The following is a 23,875-nucleotide window of genomic DNA, read 5'->3' on the forward strand; positions in this document are numbered from 1 at the left end:
GTCCAAAAAAGAAAAATATAATTAAAATCAAACTTAATGGTTATTAGAATGAATGATTTTAATATAAAAAGCAAATTTTAAGAAAAATATAAATAATATAAATTATTTGCTTAAAAAATTGTTTAAACAGTTTATAAATAGATTATTATTATTTAAATTTTTTGATATAAAATTTTAAGTCAAACTTTAATAATTTACTGTAACAATTTTGATACTGAAATTTATTACATAATTTTTTGCTTCTCTAGGAGTACTGTTATTAGAGAAGGCTTAATTAGTTCTAACGTATTAGTAATAGTGAGTAATGTGTTCTAGTTGCTCTTCTTGAACAGATAAATTAATCATTGAAAGAATGAGAGACCTAAATTTGTTTCATTTAAAAAAAAGTTATAAAATCGATATAGCTCACTTTAATAATATCAGCATTTGAAGCGAAACTGGATGTAATAATATTATTACTTTTATTGATTTATACATAGTCCTTGGACATATAGTTACAAAAAGCAAAGTAGTCTGTCCTATATATATATAGTCAATGATGGGACAGTAATTTATTATTATACTATAACAAAGAGTCCTTATTTCGAAAAAATGCCTTTTTTATAATAATAAATACAATAAAAATATTCGCAAAAGTTATTAAATATTAGCATTAGTAGGTATTATTCTTTTATTATTCATACATTGGTATTAATATTATTTAATAATATTAAAAGTTGCAAATATATTTATTAATTCTATTATTATACAGATATTTATTTATTATTTTATATATTATATTTAAAATTATTTATTACCAATAAAACAGTAATTAAATAAATAATATATTCTGCAATTAATATTGCATAAATTATTCCTAAGGATTAATACATTTTTTCGATAAAAAAGGAGTAGAAAACTAGTAAAAAGAAAGCAAAGTGATTTTTAAAATTCACTTGCAAAAATATTTATATAAAACAAACGCTATAAAAAAATTTCCTTTCACACAGAAGCGTTGATTTTAAAAATTTGTCAAATAAAAATGTTTTAAATTATATTATTATTATTTTATTATTATTATTATTTTTTATCATTATTGACTTATTTGCATACAGTTAAAAATAGTATAAGATAATTTAAAAAAAACAGTTGCATTTTTTACATAAAATCGTTTTTTTTTTATCACAACGCCCTTCAATCGAGAACAATTTCTCTTTGATTGCACTCTTCAATTTACAATCAATGAAATTTCATGGTGATCTAGAAATTGACTTTATTTAAGTTGTTCAGGAAAATTTGCAAATTTTTTATTTTCCTGAAAACTTAAATAAAGTCAATTTCTAGATCACCATGAAATTTCATTGATTGTAAATGAAGAGTGCAATCAAAGAGAAATGTTCTCGATTGAAGGGCGTGTGTGATTAAAAAAAAAACGATTTTTATGTAAAAAATGCAACTGTTTTTTTTAAATTATACTTACTATTTTAACTGTATGCACAATAAGTACAATAATGATAAAAAATAATAGTAATAATAAAATAATAATAAATAATTTAACATTTTTATTTGACAAATTTTTAAAAATCAACGCTTCTGTGTGAAAGGAAAATTTTTTATAGCGTTGTTTTATATAAATATTTTTGCAAGTGAATTTTTAAAAATCACTTTGCTTCTTTTTTACTAGTTTTTACTCCTTTTTATCGAAAAAAATTATTACCGTGTTGATAAATTTTTCATATTAATTGCAGTATATCATCTTTATTGTTTTATTTTTACTTTATTTAAAATTCTATTTTCACTGCAAAATATAAAAAAATAAATAATAATAATAGTATTTCGTACTATTTGCACGAAAGGGCGTGTCCATTTATAATAAATAAATAACAATGTATGAAAAATAAATAAATAAACTATAAAAAATGCTTCAGATACAAAAAAATTTAATTACTTTTGCGAAATTTCAGATTTTTTTTAGTTATAGAGAAAATGTATTTTTTCGAAATAACTCTTTGTTGAAAGTATAATAATAAATTTTCCCATCATTGACTATAGTTATATGAAATTCTAGGACAGACTACTTTTGCTTTTGTAACTTATGTCCAAGGACTATGTATTCTGTTTGAAGTAAATAAACAAGATCGTCAAATGCTACATATTAAAGTGAGCTTATACGATTTTATAGAACACTTTTTTCCTCCGAAGAAACAAATTTCAAGTCTTCAAAGAATCTTTGGTGGTCGTTTTATTTTCCATCGCAACTTCAGAACAAAAAAAGGAGTCATGCTTTTTATTCGTTTATTGCATGTACTCTGTTTTGAACAAAAATTTGTAACTACCGTGGTATTGTATTCAGTTTTTAGAGTAAGTTATAAGTATTGTAAAATATCAGATTGTAAAAAGTTCTATATTATTGTTTACATTAAATTTATATTAGTTTTTGGAATATTTTTTCTTCACTTTTTATGCTATAATCGAAATTTTGAATTATTTTTTAAAGTATTAATCAAATAAATTTCAACTGACGTTCATTTATTACTACTAAAACCAATACTAAATATTATGAAAAATAATTGTCCGACCTTAAACAATAGTTTTTGTTTTATTTTAAATATTTACTATGAAAATAGTTTTGTCTGACTAATAATGATTTTTACTACTGAAACTGTGATTTAGATTTTGATTTTTATTTAAATTAAGTAATCAAAATGACCTTGCCAGACAATAATCGAATTTCACTACTGAAAGCTTAGTTACTATGTAGGGAATTAATTTTGTCTGATTAAAATAAAATTTATACTACTGAAAAATCAAGATTTATACTACTGAATCAAAAATGAGTACAAATCAAATTAATTTCCTTTGACTAAAATTATTTAAACTACTGAAACTACCAGAAAAAAATATTCTTTCAGAATTCGAAAAAATTTTTTTGACTGAAATTGATTTGTACTACTGAAATAATATTTATTAAAAAGTAAAAACAAAGAGATTTTGTCTGACTAAAACAGGTTTTACCACTGATTATTACGTTTTTTCCTTTAACTATTCGTTTATTTACCGTCGTGGTGTCAATTAAATTTTATATTAATTTTATAATTATGAAGAGATTTAGTTTACATTAAAATGCATTAAGAAATTTCAGTCGCTTTAGTCAAACTATGCGTCTAGAAATGTCTAGATAAGCCAAACTTTAAATACCCCTTCATATTTCCAGTCTAGTTTGCAATTTATATTACTTGTTTCATTAAAAATAATTAACGACTCAATTTTTATTACATTTCATCATATGAGAAGGTATTTTTAATATAAATATCAATTATTTAAGTATTTGTAATCTTCAAAACAATAGTATTAATTTGTTTTAAAAAGTGTAATATTTATAAGCAAATTCTAAGATATTTTTCTAATAGAATTGAAAGTAAAATTTTATATGAAAAAAATTATTTGTTTAAAATAATTGATCACTTGTTTATTATCAAATAAAAATTTACTTGATTCAAACAATTTTTAATTAATTCAAATAAATCATATTCGAACCAATAATTTTAGTTTTTTTTTTTTTGTTATTTTTGTTTTAAACTGTATTTAAAGGAAATACCATTTAATTGATTGAAATAAAAATTATTATTTGATACAAGGAAATATTTATTTGATCTCTTGGATTTCTCTTACGTAAATCCAGTTTATGAGAGTGGAGATACGGTTATAAGAGATTATATATAACATGCAGTTAACATTATACAATAGTTCAAAAATAATTGTATTCCTTAATTGTTATTATTGCTAGGTATTAATATTATTATTAATTAATAAAAATGGAATGTCTGACTAAAAAACAATTACTCACTACTGTTAGTATAATTATTAATTTAACACTTTTTTGTCTGACTAAAGCTTCTTTTTACTACTAACAAAAAAAATTAGTGGATTATGTCTGATTTAAACTATTATTTACTACTAATAAAGATTATTGTATTATTTTTTCTACTTAAATATTTTCAAAACATATCATCCAAAAAAGAAAAATATAATTAAAATCAACATTAATGTTATTAAGAATGAATGATTTTAATATAAAAAGCAAATTTTAAAAAATAAATAAATATAAATTTATTTGCTTAAAAAATTGTTTAAAAGTTTATAAATAATTATTATTTGACATAATTTTGATATATAAAATTTTAAGTCAAAACTTTAATAATTTATGTAACAATTTTGATACTGAAATTATTATAATTTGCTCTCTAGGAAGTCTGTTAATTAGAGAAGGCTTAATTAGTTCTATGAATAGTATTAGTAAATAGTGAGTAATTTCTAGTTGCTCTTCTTGGAACAGATAAATTAATCATTGAAAGAAGTGAGAGCCTAAATTATGTCATTTAAAAAATTATACAATAAAATAATATCAGCAAAGCGAAAAGGAATGATAATAATAACAAAAAATGTATTTATTTATTTATTGATTTATACATACGGGACAATAATAATAATAATATAATGATAACAGTAATATTATTATTATAACTCCTTATATTATGTTTTTTATAATAATAAATTACAATAAAATAATTGTTATTATTATAGCATTAGTAGGTATTATTCTTTTATTATTATTGGTATTAATATTAATAATATTAAAAGTTGCAAAAATATTTATTAATTCTCATATACAGATATTATTTTACTATATTTTATATTTATATTTAAAATTATATACTATTACCATAAAACAGTAATTAAAATAAATAAATAATATTCTGTATTGGTTTAAATCGTCTACTCAAAAATATTGTATGCTTTTTAATGTAACTTTTGAACTTTAGTAGTTAAGCAACTTTGTTAAAAGCGTATTTCCCTCCCTCTCACTATCTTTCTCTCTCGCTTGTGATAAATTGTGTATTTTTTAAAGCAATAAATACTAGCTTAAAAAAGGTAAAATGTATATATGAAGAAATTTACTTCCGTTTTGTTTCAGATGCACTGTTCATTTTCTTAATAAGAAAAATGAACAGTGCACTCTGAAACAAACGGAAGTAAATTTCTTCATATATACATTTTACATTTTTAAGAGTATTTTATTGCTTTGAAAAAAATACACAATTATCACATAGCGAGAGAGAAAGATAGTGAGAGGGAGGGAAATACGCTTTTTAACAAAGTTGCAAACTACTAAAGTTGGAAAAGTTACATTAAAAAGCATACAATATTTTGAGTAGACGATTTAAACCAAAACAGAAAAGTTTATTAAATGAATTAATTTTCAGGTACTGTATTTTCAACATCACGTTTAATTATTGTTTAATTAAACAAATTTTCATTTCATAAAGTAGCATTTAATTTGTAAAAAAGTTGTAATTTAATTTATACATTTGAGCTAATTAGTACAAGATAATAATTAATGCGTAATTATTAAAGAAATTATTAAAAAATTATTAAGTAACTAATTCGTTTACTCATGTAGTCATTCATTTATTAATTATCATATGTTTAAGTAATGTTAAATAACTAATTACTTAATACATTAGACTTTTTAAAATTCTTTACTAATTGAAATAATTTTGTCTGACTAAAATCGATTTACACTATACTGAAACCGCAGTTATTAAAAATCGAATTTTCAATGTCTGACTAAAATTCATTTTTACTACTAAATCAATAATTTCCAATTTTATTCCAATTCATAAGAATTTAAAAAAATAAAGTTTGGAATGACCAAAATCGATTTTGACTACAGTAATTATTGTTGGATTTTTTATTTACACAAGATGATTTTGTCTGACTGTAATCGATGTTTACTACTGAAGTGATGTGGTTTAGATTTTTATTTTATTTATATTTATCAAATGGCTTTGACGGACTATAATCGAGTTTTACTACTGAAAACATACCTACCAATATAGCGTATTAAATTTGCCTGACTAAAATTAATTTATACTACTGAAAATGTTTTTATCTGACCTGTGCCATTTTTTACTACTTATTATGAACAGTTAAAATGTTTGACTGACTAAAGAATGTTCTTTCTAACCGAGAAAAATAAAGTTTATAAATTTTAAATAATTCTGTCTGACTAAAATTGATTTGTACTACTTAAGCTGTAGTTAAAACAAATCGAATAAATTTTGTCTGACTAAAATCGATTTGTTCTACTGTATTCGTCCTGGGTAAAATCAAATAAATTTTGTCTGACTAAAATTGATTTCTTCTACTGCATCCGTCATATGTAAAAAAAAACTAAAAAAATTTTAATTTTTCCCACAGAATTTAATGAAATAAATATTTTTTTATGTTAAAAAAATAGTCGTAAATATTTTTTCTTATATAATTTTTTACATTAATTTTAAATATTTTTTACTGAAACAGTTTGTTTGCTGTAATTCGTTAAATAATAAAAAAATACTAGAAAATTTTAACAAGTATACAAATCAACAATACACTATTCGAATAATATTATTATCAACAGTGAACATATAACATCAATTGTATTTTTTATCAACAAGAATGTGCAATTGCAGAATAATAAAATGTTTCCTGAATTCGTTTGTCAAGAATAATTTCAGTTTGCATAAATTGGCTTGATGAAATTATTCGAGATGTTTCGGAATTTTATTATAGAAAAAAAAACTCGGATTATATTTTCAGTTTAGAAAAATAATCCATAGTAGAAAATTGATACGATAGAGAAGGGAAATAATCATTTTTTGACACTGTCATTTTGAAAGTAATTTAGAATCCCCAGTCACGTATATGATGCCTTTCTCACTGTTGCAAAACTTATCGAATGCGGATGTAACTTTTTCATATTATCTGCGTTGATGGCAGCAGATGTCATATTTCTGTAAAAATGAACTTAAAGTGTGAAACTGTTCAAGGAAATGACAGATAACGGATCCATATTGATATTAAAAAAGGGGTTTTTTTCTCTTAACTTGAAACATAACAGATGGCTCATGATATGAACTTCTTTTACTCTTTTAACTACGATATATTATATTTCACAGCAGGTGTATATAATAATGTAAATATTATAATTGTTTTTTAACTTCCAGCAGAAATTGCTTTTGTAATTTTCTTTTCATAATTATATGCAATTTATTAAAGTAATTTACATATTTTCCTTTTTTTTATAACTGAATTTGTTTTGCATTTCTTTAGTTCTAATTTTATTGTTTTCTTAATTTTCCTATTTTTAATTTAAATCTTTTGATTCCATTTTTATTACTTTTATTTATTACTTCTTATTGTTATTATTTCTTATTAATTTTTTATTTCTTAATTTAATGTAATTGTATTATTTATTTTTATTATTTACTTGTCTTACTTTTACTATTACTTTTTATTTTCGCTGTTTGACTTTATTAAATATACAAAAGATAATAATAATAAATTAAATTTAGTTTGTTGAAAATTTTTTTTTATTTAAAACTTGCAATTCTGCAACTTGTTGCTTTTACTTTTTATACGATCATTTCGGGAAAATGTTTTGATCCAAATAACAAACACATAAAGAGACTATTTTTCCATTTTGACAAAAACAAGTGGAAAATTCTAAACACACATTGCTTTGTGTCACAAAAAAGAATTCCTGCATCTCTGAAGACTTTTTTTTTAAATTACTCTTCAAATCGGAACTAGTAAAATTTCATTAATTTAAAATAGTCACTGACATTTTGCTTTGAAGATTTATTTTTTACTTTATAAATTCTGTATTTTTTCAAGGACCTTTTACTTTTTAATTTACTTGAAAAAATTGGATTTTTTAATTAAATTTTTAATAAAATTTGACGAACAAAGTAAAACAAACTAACGAATAAATAAGGGAAGTAAAATAAATGAATGAAATAAAAAACTTGAAATAAATAAATTAAAGAAAATAAGTATTAATTTTAGAAATTAAAACTCGTAGGTAGTAGTTTTAATATAAAAATTAAATTTATTTATATAATTCATTAACAGTTTATTGATTAATTATTACTAAATAAAAAAAATCTAATAATTTACTATTAAATTTTAACTAAATTAAAAAAAGAATTGTACTATCTTACTACTAAATTTTAAGTAATTTAATAAACAAGTCAGTTACCAATTTCAAGAAGAGTAATTTCAAAATTTCTTCTAATAATAATGAAAATATTAAAAAAAAAATAATAAAAAGAAATAATATTCGATAATTTTTATTCTTGAGAAGTAATAAAAATTTACCAGAATATAATAATGAGGTTAATTGATCAATCAGTGAGGGAAAATAAAAAATTTGCAAATTTTCCTGAACAACTTAAATAAAGTCAATTTCTAGATCACCATGAAATTTCATTGATTGTAAATTGAAGAGTGCAATCAAAGAGAAATTGTTCTCGATTGAAGGGCGTTGTGATAAAAAAAAAACGATTTTTATGTAAAAAATGCAACTGTTTTTTTTAAATTATACTTACTATTTTTAACTGTATGCACAATAAGTCAATAATGATAAAAAATAATAATAATAATAAAATAATAATAATATAATTTAAAACATTTTTATTTGACAAATTTTTAAAAATCAACGCTTCTGTGTGAAAGGAAAATTTTTTATAGCGTTTGTTTTATATAAATATTTTTGCAAGTGAATTTTAAAAATCACTTTGCTTTCTTTTTTACTAGTTTTCTACTCCTTTTTATCGAAAAAATTATTACCGTGTTGATAAATTTTTCAATATTAATTGCAGTATATCATCTTTATTGTTTTATTTTTACTTTATTTAAAATTTCTATTTTCACTGCAAAATATAAAAAATAAATAATAATAATAGTATTTCGTACTATTTGCACGAAAGGGCTTGTTCCATTTATAAATAAATAAATAACAATGTATGAAAAATAAATAAATAAACTATAAAAAATGCTTCAGATACAAAAAAAATTTAATTACTTTGCGAAATTTTCAGATTTTTTTTTAGTTATAGAGAAAAGTATTTTTTCGAAATAACTCTTTGTTGAAAGTATAATAATAAATTTTTCCCATCATTGACTATAGTGATATGAAATTCTAGGACAGACTACTTTGCTTTTTGTAACTTATGTCCAAGGACTATGTATGTCTGTTTGAAGTAAATAAACAAGATCGTCAAATGCTACATTATTAAGTGAGCTTATACGATTTTATAGAACACTTTTTTCCTCCGAAGAAACAAATTTCAAGTCTTCAAAGAATCTCTTGGTGGTCGTTTTATTTTCCATCGCAACTTCAGAACAAAAAAAGGAGTCATGCTTTTTATTCGTTTATTGCATGTACTCTGTTTTGAACAAAAAATTTGTAACTACCGTGTACCTTGTATTCAGTTTTTAGAGTAAGTTATAAGTATTGTAAATATCAGATTGTAAATAAGTTCTATATTATTGTTTACATTAAATTTATATTATTTTTTGGAATATTTTTTCTTCACTTTTTATGCTATAAAATCGAAATTTTTGAATTATTTTTTTAAAGTATTAATCAAATAAATTTCAACTGACGTTCATTTATTTACTACTAAAACCAATACTAAAATATTATGAAAAATAATTGTCCGACTTAACAATAGTTTTTGTTTTATTTTAAATATTTACTATGAAAATAGTTTTGTCTGACTAATAATGATTTTTACTACTGAAACTGTGATTTAGATTTTGATTTTTATTTAAATTCAGTAATCAAAATGACCTTGCCAGACAATAATCGAATTTTCACTACTGAAAGCTTAGTTACTATGTAGGGAATAATTTTGTCGATTAACATAAATTTATACTACTGAAAAATCAAGATTTATACTACTGAATCAAAATGAGTACAAATCAAATTAATTTCCTTTGACTAAATTAATTTAAACTACTGAAACTACCAGAAAAAATATTCTTTCAGAATTCGAAATAATTTTTTTTGACTGAATTGATTTGTCACTACTGAAATAATATTTATTAAAAAGTAACAACAAAGAGATTTTGTCTGACTAAAACAGGTTTTACCACTGATTTATTACGTTTTTTCCTCTTTAACTATTCGTTTATTTACCGTCGTGGTGTCAATTAAATTTTATATTAATTTTATAAATTATGAAGAGATTTAGTTTACATTAAAATGCATTAAGAAATTTCAGTCGCTTTAGTCAAACTATGCGTCTAGAAATGTCTAGATAAGCCAAACTTAAATACCCACTTCATATTTCCAGTCTAGTTTGCAATTTATATTTACTTGTTTCATTAAAAATAATTAACGACTCAATTTTTATTACATTCTCATCATATGAGAAGGTATTTTTTAATATAAATATCAATTATTTAAGTATTTGTAATCTTCCAAAACAATAGTATTAATTTGTTTTAAAAAGTGTAATATTTATAAGCAAATTCTAAGATATTTTTCTAATAGAATGAAAGTAAATTTTATATGAAAAAAATTATTTGTTTAAAATAATTGATCACTTGTTTATTATCAAATAAAAATTTACTTGATTCAAACAATTTTTAATTAATTCAAATAAATCATATTCGAACCAATATTTTAGTATTTTTTTTTTTTGTTATTTTTTGTTTTAAACTGTATTTCAAGGACATACCATTTAATTTGATTGAAATAAAAATATTATTTGATACCAGGAAATATTTATTTGATCTCTTGGATTTCTCTACGTAAATCCAGTTTATGAGAGTGGAGAATACGGTTATAAGAGAATTATATATAACATGCAGTTAACATTATACCATAGTTCAAAAATAATTTGTATTCCTTAATTGTTATTATTGCTAGGTATTAATATTATTATTAATTAATAAAAATGGAATGTCTGACTTAAAAACAATTACTCACTACTGTTAGTATAATTATTAATTAACACTTTTTTGTCTGACTAAAGCTTCTTTTTACTACTAACAAAAAAAATTAGTGGATGATCTGATTTAACTATTATTACTACTAATAAAGATTAGTGTATTATTTTTCTACTTAAATATTTTCAAAAACATATCATCCAAAAACGAAAAATATAATTAAAATCAAACATTAATGTTATTAAGAATGAATGATTTTAATATAAAAAGCAAATTTTAAAAAAATAAATAAATATAAATTTATTTGCTTAAAAAATTGTTTAAAAGTTTATAAATAATTATTATTTTGACATAAATTTTGATATATAAATTTTAAGTCAAAACTTTAATAATTTATGTAACAATTGTGATACTGAAATTTATTAATAATTTGCTTCTCTAGGAGTCTGTTAATTAGAGAAGGCGTAATTAGTTCTATGAATAGTATTAGTAAATAGTGAGTAATTTCTAGTTGCTCTTCTTGGAACAGATAAACTTAATCATTGAAAGAAGTGAGAGCCTAAATTATGTCATTTAAAAATTATACAATAAATAATATCAGCAAAGCGAAAACTGAATGTAATAATAACCAAAAAATGTATTATTTATTTATTGATTTATACATACGGGACAATAATAATATAATATAATGATAACAGTAATATTATTATTATAACTCCTTATATTGCCTTTTTTATAATAATAAATTACAATAAAATAATTGTTATTATTATTAGCATTAGTAGGTATTATTCTTTTATTATTATTGGTATTAATATTAATAATATTAAAAGTTGCAAATATATTTATATTCTCATATACAGATATTATTTTACTATATTTTATATTTATATTTAAAATTATATACTATTACCATAAAACAGTAATTAAAATAAATAAATAATATTCTGTATTGCATAAATTTATTCCTAAGGATTAAACATTTTTTTAATTTTTCAAATTTCGCCAAAAAAAAATATATATCGTTGGATTTGAATTTGAATTTTGCAGATATATGGCGATTATGCGACCTCTTAAACATCACATGTCTCGCAAGAGGACAATATGGCATTGTTCTCAATCTGGTTCGCTTCAGCCATGTTAGCGATACCTTGCCTTCTATATTCAACTACAAATTCTCGAAGGTAAAATAATATATAACTGTTCACGTGCGATATTTTGATTTGCATGTTAATTTAAAAATAGATTACTTTTCCAGATCTTTTATCTATCATATGTGTGCGTGTATTATGTATCGTATAGAGACTTTGTTCTTTTTTTTTGCAAAAAAACAAAATTTGAAAAAAAATAATGCGAAATTTTTCTACTTTATTTCACTAGATACAATCTTGGCTATACAAGTGTTTTTACAACCGTAGAACATTCCTTACAAACATTCCTTAATACTAAATTTTTGCGCCTACAGAGCGACTTGAAAATTAGGAGTACTCGCATTTGCCTAGACCACCCGTCTAATGGGTTTTCTCGACAGTAGAGAGGGAAACTGTAGAAAACCTCTCCAAGTACAACCGGTTTATCAACTTTCCTGTAAAACCAAAATCAAAAAAGTTATCACACTATTTCCAAAAAAGGTTAAAAAAGTATGATTTCTAGTTTATGAAATTTTTAAACTGGTATCTTTTTGAAATTTTAATAAAATATGTTTTTCTCTTTTAGTCCTTAAATTTGGGCCAAAACAAACAACTTTTTCTTTAAACACATTCCCGAAGAACAAAAATCAAAAAAGTTATCACACTATTTCCAAAAAAGGACAAAAAATTGTGATTTCTTGTCTTTGAAATTTTTAAACTTTGGTATCTTTTTTAAATTTTAATAAAATATGTTTTTCTTTTTTTGTCCTTAAATTTTGGGCCAAAACAAACAGCTATTCATTTAGACACTTTCCAGTAAAACAAAAATCAAAAAAGTTATTACACTATTTCCAAAAAAGGGCAAAAAGTTGTGATTTCTTGTCTTTGAAATTTTTAAACTTTGGTATCTTTGTCAAATTTCAATAAATTTTTTTTTTTTTTTTTGTCCCTAAATTTTGGGCCAAAACAAACAACTTTTCTTTTAGACACTTTCCAGTAAAACAAAAATCAAAAAAGTTATTACACTATTTCCAAAAAAGGACAAAAAGTTGTGATTTCTTGTCTTTGAAAATTTTAAACTTTGGTATCTTTTTCAAATTTTAATAAATTTTTTTTTCTCTTCTTGTCCTTAAATTTTGGGCCAAAACAAACAGCTTTTCCTTTAGACACTTTCCAGTAAGACAAAAATTAAAAAAGTTATCACACTATTTCCAAAAAAGGACAAAAAATTGTGATTTCTGTCTTTGAAATTTTTAAACTTTGGTATCTTTTTTAAATTTTAATAAAGTATGTTTTTCTCTTTTTGTTCTTAAATTTTGGGCCAAAACAAACAGCTTTTCCTCTAGACACTTTCCTGTAAAACCAAAATCAAAAAAGTATTACACTATTTCCAAAAAAGGACAAAAAAGTGTGATTTCTTGTCTTTGAAAATTTTAAACTTTGGTATCTTTTTTAAATTTTAATAAAGTATGTTTTTCTCTTTTTGTCCTTAAATTTTGGGCCAAAAACAAACAGCTTTTCCTTTAGACACTTTCCAGTAAGACAAAAATTAAAAAGTTATCACACTATTTCCAAAAAAGGACAAAAATTGTGATTTCTTGTCTTTGAAATTTTTAAACTTTGGTATCTTTTTTATAGATTTAATTGTGTGATTCTTTTTTGTTTTTTGCCATTTTTAATTTTTAAAATCTGACTTTAGATACGTAATCAACGACCCCCAAAAACTCCTGAGTAACGAGTTTCAGGGAAATTGAATCTATTCTTAAAAAAGTTGTCAGTCATATTGAATCCGCTATTTTGAATTTTGAAAAACTGACATAAGATTCGTAATCAGCGACCTCAAAAACCCCCAAGCAACGAGTTTCAGGCAAATTAAATCAATTTTTTTAAAGTTGTCCGCCATATTGGATCCACCATTTTGAATCTTGAAAAACTGACATCAGATTCGTGATCAGCGACCCAAAAACCCCCGAGTAACGAATCATATAGGCAAATTGAACCTATTTTCAAAATATAACTTGACACTTTTCATTTAACCCTCACGGGCTCGAGCCGGGTCCCTCGGACCCGGTGGAAAGTTTTTTTGATCTACTTTTGGTTAAAAAAATATTATTGAAAATCAACTTCACATTAGGCTTGGGGACGTAAAAACACACATTTTTTCATCAATATAAACAATTTTTTATTTATAAAATATTCTGGTAAATTACCTTTTAAGTCGAACATACGTAAGGGCTCAAGCCGGGTCCGAGGGACCCGGGCTATGAAAAAAATTTAAAAATTTGCAATTTTTATGCAATATTGGATTTATTTATGGTATTTTTATCAACAACTGACATAATAAGTGATAACATATGCTTAATACATCGGTAAATTTAATGGAACAAAAAATACACATTAAAAAATCTTGCTTAATAAGTATGTAGTTCGATTTATTCAAATGACTCATTAAATTTATTAAACAAATTTTAGTTATATCTTGATTACTTTTCAATATTTAAAATTTTTTATGCAATTATATCATTAAATTGTATTAAATATGGAAAATATGAAGCACACTTTGCTATTAAATTTTATTTTTTATTGCATTGAAACATCCGGGTCCCTCGGACCCACCTTGTGCGCGCATTTCAAAAATCGAACTCGAGCCTGTGAGGGTTAAGGGTTGTTTTCAGCCCTAGAAGCCACAAACGACTTGATCCAGCAAAACGGCCAGACACGGGTATTTTTTTTTTTTTGTCCTAGTTTCTGAAAATGTTTGATTTTTTTTGTGTGTGAAAAATCGTGTCGGACGGTGCACTATACCGGAAAAAATTTATTATTTGAAAATATTTCAATTCTCATGAGCATTTTTGTCTTTTGCGCTCAAAATGATAAATTTCATAACTCTTAAGTTTATTCGAGTAGGTTGCAGTACAATATTCATTAAAATAAAGGCGTTAATGTTTTACCAAGGTTTAAAAGGATTTACTTTGAAAAGGAGGAAAATATCCAAAGAAGAAACTTAGTAGCAACAGTTATTACTGTGAAAAACTTAAGTCGTATAAGTGAAAATAATGCCAAGGAGGTTTTTTTTCACAAGAAAAAGTGAATAAAATTGCAAATTATCTAATACAATTATTTTTCTTTACATGGAAAATTAAACTCTAAAGATAAAGAAAATGTAGAGATAACAAAATAGAACAAATAAAAGATAAAACTATTCGAATTTTTACATTAAAAGTATTAGAATAAATAAGGAAATAAATAAAGAAATAAATTGAAATAAATAAATTAAATAAATCATTACATAATTTTTTTCCTATCGAAGTACAAAACTTCACTATTGATCTTTGTGTACTACAGACGTTAACACATTCAGAGTAAATAAATTAAATTTAAATAAATTTTTATTTGTTCTATGAAGTGAAAATTTTAAGTGCGTCCAATGAAATATTTATTTAATGCAAGTAAATTGCCTACTTACTAAAGAAGATAAAAATCGATTGATTAAAAATATTAGTTTGGTTTACTTCAAAATTTATTGTAAAGAAAACTAAAAAAGACTAATAAATAAATTAATCAATAATAAATAATAGAAATATAAATAAATAAAGAAATAAAATAAAATAAAGTAATAAAAAAGAATTTAAAAATAAAAAAAATTACGAAAATAAAGAAAATAAAGAAAATAAAAAAATAAATAAATAGTCAATGTTAAAGACGTAACTAATAAAAGTAATTATGTGATAATAATTAACGAAGAATGAAACGAATCAATAACAAAAGCAGCGAATAATAAAAACGATAATAATTAACGAACAGTCTCAAACAAATGTATCAATAGTAATGAGTAATAGTAGATAATAAAGAAAATTAATGTAACAATCAACAATCAAATGTTTCTTGCCTTTAAAAAATATATTTTAATAAAAGAATTGAAAATTCTTTTAGAAAAAAATATGAATTATCTATTTATATAAACTGCTTATGCAAAAGTGTATAAATTCCTTCCATGTAGCGAGTGATATAACACATTTTTTTTTAAAGAAAGAAAGTTGAATTGTTAAAAAGTTATGAAAGAGATAAAAAGATTTGATGGACGCACGTACACTGAAAAGCTTTATGCCAAAGGTTGTGTAGAAGATTCTAAATAAATAATATAGTCGTTGAAATATTTAATTATTTCTTTTTCTTCGAAAAATTCTTAATATTTTCTAGATTAAATTCTTTTTTTTTTGTTATTAATAATAAACGTAGGTGAATGATTGAATTCACAATTTTTTCTAATTAGTAAATAACAATTTTGGTTTTCATTATTTTTAAAAAGCTTATTCTGTCACATTCATATTCTGTAGGGGAATGTAGTCAAGGTTGGCCTACTGTCTAGGTAGGCCACTCGCGTTTTTTTTGTCAAGTTCACTAGCGCCACCTACGCGCATTTTTGTCGAAGCTTGTCTTAGTGAAACCTAACTTTTTGTTCAATTACATTTTCGGAAAATCGAAAATTGTGTTTTCTGTGACGTCGGTACAAAAAAAGCTCAAAAAAAGTTTTGTGCATAATGTGAAAAACCATTAATAAAGATAAAAAACAAATTGAATCATCAAGGCAAGTATGCAGAAAATTTGTGGGACTCATGGTTGAAAGGAAAACAAAGTAAAAAATCGAATCCCGAAACGTATTTCTTTATGGTTACAACAATTCGGTAATGTTACTTACTGTCAAGGTCGGCCACTATGTGTTTAAAATGCGCAAAGTTGAGGACGAGCTACTTCATTTGCAAAAACTGCAATTCTGTATAACTCATAATATAATTGATCATCTTATTAATATTTTTATTTAATTTTATTAATATTTTAGTGCAAAACTTTTTTTTTATTTATATTTATTTTTTTATATTGTTTATTGTTATTATTTTGTTATTTCATTAAGTTACAAACTGTAAACAATAAAGAATCAATTTTCCGTAACTCCAAACATGTTATTTTATTTTTTAACGATTAATGCCCTTTGAATTTTAAACATGGCCGACCTTGACTGTAATGGCCAACCTGGACTACAAATTTTTTTTTTTTTAAATCTTTATAACTTTTTCATTTTTAAACCTGTCAATTTACTTTGTACAGAAAAAATGTTCCTATTAAACAGGACTTTCCAACCATATACTTCAATTGTCCAAATTCATTTTAAAAAAAAGTTATAAACAAAAGTCAAAAAGGTGGCCGACCTAGACTATGTTCCCCTACAATTTATTCATATTCTTATTTCTAGGATTTTATTTTTTGAATTCCATGTTTTATTCTGTATATTTTATTTTCTACATATTATTTTTTTTGTTTTTGTATTTTTGTATTTTTTTATATTTCATTTTGAACATTTTATTTCGTAGGTACATTTCAGTTTTTATTTTCGACATCAATTTCTTTTATTGTACGTTTTTTATTATTTATTTTCCATTCTTCATTTTGAAAATTAATAAATAATTTGAAATAAAACTAATAAGTAAAAGAACTGAGATTTGTGGAAAAAATGTGAGTGTAAATTTTTCATTTATTTGATTTTGCGCAAAGTAATTTGTGAATACTTAAATCCCAGTACTCGACAGTACTGAATTACTGTTGTTTTCAGTTTGTTGGCTTTGAGCCAATAAAACGTTCACTTAGGACTTTATGAGTATTCTCTAGACTTGTTTAGTTTTCTTGTTCCTTGCAAGTCTAATTTATGACAGTCTGAAAAGTCGGAAAATGCAATTTTCTTCATTGAATGTTACAAAATTACAAAGTGAAACTTACATATTTTATTTTTTCTAATAATTTTTCCAGTATTAGTTAAATACTTTAAATTTTCAAAATAGGTTTTCTATCATTACCTATTATAATAATTTTTATTTCTATTAAATATTTATTTATTATTAAATTATTAAGTTTAAATTACAAACACAAAGAATTATTCTGCATTTTTTAAATTAGGAGATAAAAATAAATGCAAAATACGAATTTAAATCTGATATTCAAAAAAACCAGTAGCGATAAAATAAAAATAAGTAGGGGAAAATTAGCGAATCGTGTTTTTTTATCTCGGGGGTACAAAACTTTTTTACGTTATGTGTTGACGTTAAATAAGAAGTGTCGTTTAAGTTAAAGTAACATTACATCTAAAAGTTTTCAAGGAGCGAGAAAAAAACATGACACGTCAATTTTTATTCCAAACTTGTTCTTCTGCGGTCTGAAACTTTATTCCATTTTCAACAATACTATTCACTTGTTTTATTCAATATTATTTGAGATTCTAAACTAATTTTACCCCGTATTTCCCAAAAAAAAAAATCTTATTCTATAAATATGTTTACTCTCATCCGTCAAAGTGAAGAGTCGCAAAAAAAATTTTTTTCAACTTTATTATATTTGATGGTAAATACGAATATAAAATATATTATCAAATAAAATACAAAATAAGTAAAATGAAACAAAAAGTATAGTAAAATATAAAATAAAATATGAGAAACGTAATGTAGAGAATAAAATGAAATATAAAATGAAGCAGAAGTTAAAATAAATTTAAATTTAAAAAGTATCTCAACATTTTTTTTTTAGCAAAAAAAAAAACAAGGATTTGTTGAAAAGTTAGAAATTAAGTGAATTCTTTAAATTCATGTTTGCGTCACGTTTTTCAGTTTGTGAAACAAGGAAATTTCATGCTGTGGATTTTGCAATAGAATTAGTTGGAATTAGTACGTGAATGCTCAACAAGCTTTAATGTAATTAGTACACACATTGATAGAATTTAATCCTGTATCACTTTCAGGTACATTGTATTTTTTCCGCAAAAAAAGTTATATACTATAAAATAGTAAAATATAATTTATTTATTTATTTATTAAAACAGAAATTATTCAATAATTCTCGCATAGTTTCACAAATATTAATTTTTTTTTTCATAATTATTATTTTCGTTTTATTATAATTTATAATTAATCATATTACCTATACTTTAGGGTATATTGTTATTTTTTATTTTCCTATGTCTGACTAACACTGACCTAAACTACTTAATTACTTTCTTAAAGGGGTTTTCAATTTCTCTGTAATAAATGTAACCTTCTGTCAAGATTATAATCACAAAAATAAAACTAAACAATAAAAAACGACAGAAGGAAATCAAGTAGTAAAATCATTTTCAGTCAGACCAACAATGTTTGTAGTTTTAATTAGTAAAAAAAATAATTTTTAGTGATTTTATGCTTTCTTTTTAAGAAAATATTTTAGAATAAAACAATCATTTTGCTATACCTGACTAAAACTAAATTATACTACTTGATTTAATTTCGTTACCTATTAATTCGATAGTAGTAAAAAATAATTTTTTTACTAATTAAAACTACAAAAAATTTTGATCTGACTGAAAATGAATTTTACTACTTGATTTTCTTTTGTCGTTTTTTTTATTGTTTAGTAGTAAAATCGATTAACGTCAAATGTCTCACTAAATCATTTTCATTTTGTCGGTGGTTCTTACTACTAACGAAATAATAAAATGTCTCAATAAATTAGTTTAATTTTGTTGTTAGTAGTGATAGACCTTTTTAGTCAGACCTATTAAAATTATAAAAATTCCTAGTCTGACTAGAAATTATGTTTATTACTTGATTTCCTTTTTACTTATTGCAAAAAAAAATTCGATTACGTCTAACTATTGCTTTAAATTCTTTTAATTTTAGTGGTAGTAGTAGTAAAAAACGTTTTTAGTCAGACCTGTTAAAATCATAAAAATTTTGTCTGGTAAGTCTGACCAGTACCGACCTGAACTACTTAAATTACTGTTTCTTGAATGATTTCCAATTTTTCAGTATTGGAAAGCACATTTTTGTCAATATTAAAATTATGAAACAAAATTTCATTTTGTGTTACAGATATAATAGCGGAAATACTAGAATCGTCTGTTATATGCAATGGCCTGATGGAAGTTATCCAAACAGTAAAACCGAATACATGTAAGTCATATTCAACCAATTTCCTTAATCCAATTAATATTAAACAGGCATAAAAATAACTGAATTCTTTTATATATTTAAATATTTAAAAAAAATTTATACTTAAATACTAAGTATTGCGACATGTTTAAAATTCAATTCTTAAATATTGAATAATCAAATATTCAATAATTCTTAATTATTAAAAATTCATAATACTCAATATTAATTTATCGGATATTTGATATAAATATTAAATATTAAAATTCATTTAAATTTTGTAGGAATTAAAAAAAAAACCAAAAGAAATAACAATCATTAATTATAAAATATTTGTAAAAATTAATGAGATTGATTTTTATCTCGAGAGCCACTCTTTTCCGTGTGTGTCGAGTCATTTTTTTTTTTTTTTTTTTGCCGCAAGCTTATTAATATTTCACACCATGCGTCAGAGTAATAAGATCTCTGCTGTAGAGATGGGGTAGGAAATATTAAGCGAAAAATAAATTGAATCTGTGTGGTCAAGTGAAAAGAGGAAGGAGATTAACACACGTACTCTATTATGAGAATGACGTGTTCTTGCGCAACGTTTACTCGCAAGGGAACAATTAAAATACATATTAATCTAATTATAGAAGCCCCTTTACAATTTGACTTTTTGTTTCAATTTCTTGAGAAATTTCATTAAAATGAATCAGCTCAAAAATCGCATATTTTTTTTTTATAAATAAACAAGAAATTTTTCTCACTTTTGAATTTTGTAGTTGAATTCGAAAACTCGTTTAATTATAATTTCAATTTATTGATAAAAATAATAAATAATAAAAAAAATAAATAATAATTTTACTAAATTATTGAATTAAATTTAACTCTAACTATTTTTATAATTCAGAAATAAAATTATTAAAAAAATACTATTATTGTAAAAAAAACTTAAAAATATTCTCCAAACGAATTTAATTATTTACAATAAAATCTCATAAAATGGTTTAGAAGAATTTAATTTCTTATCTGATCTTTAATTTTAATAAAATTCAATAATAAAATTATTAATTAAAATTATTGACAAAACTCGATTATTTTTAAAACTTGAAAGAAATTTATCATAAAATTGAATTTAAAAGAAAAAATTATTAAGAAAGTTAAGAAACAAAAAAAATTTTTTTATTATTAAAAGTAAAGATTAGATATTTTTTGTACGAGAAAAATGATTGACAAATTAACATTTCGTGAATGAATTGTAACGAAACATGCTATTAAATCGCAGTGAATCAAAATTGAGATTTCGTAGTTTTATCCATCAGGAAAAAGCAAATATTTTTTCTCTGTCAAGTTTTCTTTTCTCATCAATCCTTTGGTTGAGACTGGTTCCTTCCTTCTCTCTGTTCCTATACCTTCATGTACTCAGGTCCTCCTTTTCCGCCTCTTTCTCGTTTGTTCTTCGTTCTCAATAAACCCTTTTACACGATTCAGCTTGCGTCATCATTTGCCACAACAGCGAAATAAAACAGAAATAATTATCCTCGCTACAAAAATTTTTTATGACAGAATTTACTTCCTTTACAGTATTGTAAATAATTCAATATACTCGATTTTCTTTTATTTTTTTTTAATCAATTATTTAAAGTTTTATCTATGAAAGAGAATATCTTTCATTTCTATCTTCTTTGGATTTCTATTAATTTTTAATTTTTTTTAAAATAAGTTTTAGTGAAACTTTGTAAAATTTGTTCAGTAACATTCACAGTGTAATTTATAGTAAAACTTACAAGACAATTTTCAGTAATATTTTTAGTAAAGTTTACAAGACAGTTTTTAGAAACATTTATAGCAAAGTTTCCAAAATGCTCAAAGCAACATTTAGAGTGAAATTGACGAAAAACCTAATGAGAAATTTACGAGACCATTTGCAAAGAATTTTATCAAAATATTTAAAAACAATTTAATTTCTTCAAATAACTTTATTATTTATAAAAATAATTAAATTCTTGAGAAAAATTTTATAAAAAATTTTGAAAATCCTTATTAAATTCTTTTTAATATTTTGAAAATAATTTCATTCGTTCAAAGAAGTTTATTATTTATAAAAATAATTGAATTCTTGAGAAGAATTTTATAAAAAAATTTGAAAAACCTAATTAAATTCTTTTTTAGAATTTGAAAATAATTTCAATTCCTTCAAAGAATTTTATTATTTATAAAAATAATTTAATTCTTGAATTTTTGTGAAAAATTTTGAAAATCCTAATTAAATTCTTTTTAATACCTATTTTCCTTGAATTTTTTTATAAATAATGAAATTCTTTTATTAACTAATAGAAAATTTTCCAAGTAGTTGTATTTTATGAAAAATTTTTTTCAAGTTTTTAAAATAATCGTGTTTGTTAGTAGGTAGTAATTAAATTTTAATTAATTATGATTAATTTAATCATTGAATTACTGAATTTTATTAAAATTTTTAGAAAATAATTAAATTCTTTTCAAAATTTTATTACAATTGTTTTCAATAATGTAATTCATTCACAGACTTCTGTTAAAATATTGAGAATAATTGAATTCTTTCGAAAATTTTCTTTAATTTTTTTAATATAATCAATTTTATTAAGAATAGTAATTAATAATTTTACTAAATTTTATCAGAGTTTTTAAAAATAATTAAATTATTTTTATGAATTTCTTTTTTTTAAATAATGCAGTTTTTTAAAAATAATTTTGATTGAAATTTAATAAAGTAATTAAATTTCGCGAAGAATTTTTTCCATCTCTTTAAAATATATAGAATTGTCTCTGTTATAATTATAATTAAAAATTTTGATTATTGATTTTCATTATAATTGTATTGTGAAAATAATTAAATGCCCGAGAAAAATTTTATTATTTATAAAAATAATTGAATTCTTGCTAAGAATTTTACCAAAATTATAAAAAATAAGTGAATTGTTTCGAGAAATTTTATTAAAAAATTAAAAAAGTAATTAAATCCTTTCGTTAAATTTTATTTGAATTGTATTGAAAATAATTGGATTTTTGCAAAAATTTTACCTATTATTTATAAAAATAATTGAATTCTTGAGAAGAATTTAATAAAAATTTTTGAAAATCCTAATTCAATTCTTTTTAATAGTTTCTTTGAATTATTTTTAAAATAATGAAATTCCTTTAATAACTAATAGAAAATTTTGAAAGTAGTTGTATTTTATGGAAAATTTCTTTCAATTTTTTTTAAAATAATCGTGTTTGTTAGTAGTAATTAAAATTAATCATTTAATTACAGAATTTTATTAAAATTTTTAGAGAATGATTAAAGTCTTCTCAAAATTTTATTACAATTTTTTTAAATAATTTAATTTATTCACAGACTTTTATTAAAATATTGAGAATAATTGAATTCTTTCGAAAATTTTCTTTAATTTTTTTAATATAATCAATTTTGTTAAGAATAGTAATTAATAATTTTACTGAATTTTATTAGGAGTTTTTTGAAAATAATTTTAATTGAAATTTAAGAAAGTAATTAAATTTTGCGATGAATTTTTTTCATCTCTTTTAAATATATATATATATATATATATATATATATATATATATATATATATATATATATATATATATATATATATATATATATATATATATATATATATATAACTGTCTCTGTTATAATTATAATTAAAAATCTTGATTATTGATTTTTATTAAAATTAAATTGTTAAAATAATTGAATGTCAGAGAAAAATTTTATTATTTATAAAAATGATTAAATTCTTGCGAAGAATTTTATTAACATTTTTGTAAATAATAAATAATGCTAATTAATTATGTATTTAATAAGTGAATTTTCGAAATTTTTAAGCTGAAATTATTAAAATATTTATATATGAAAACAAAAAATTTCGTATTGCATTATTATTTGGCAAAAATATTTATAATAAAATAAATTGAGCATGAAGTTCGGAGCGTAAAATTTAATAAATAGTCTTTCTCATTAGTAACGTGAATATAATTACAAAAAAGAATGAAATTAAAACATATAAT

At 22.3% G+C, this 23,875-nt stretch overlaps 1 pseudogene; it reads left to right on the top strand.

Moving 5' to 3' along the window:
* Positions 1-8,193: 8,193 nt before the first annotated feature.
* Positions 8,194-23,875, top strand: part of LOC122504146 — a 28,873-nt pseudogene continuing 13,191 nt past the window's right edge.

The sequence above is a fragment of the Leptopilina heterotoma genome, unplaced genomic scaffold (assembly GCF_015476425.1).
Source record: "Leptopilina heterotoma isolate Lh14 unplaced genomic scaffold, ASM1547642v1 Lhet_281, whole genome shotgun sequence".
Lineage (NCBI taxonomy): Eukaryota > Metazoa > Arthropoda > Insecta > Hymenoptera > Figitidae > Leptopilina > Leptopilina heterotoma.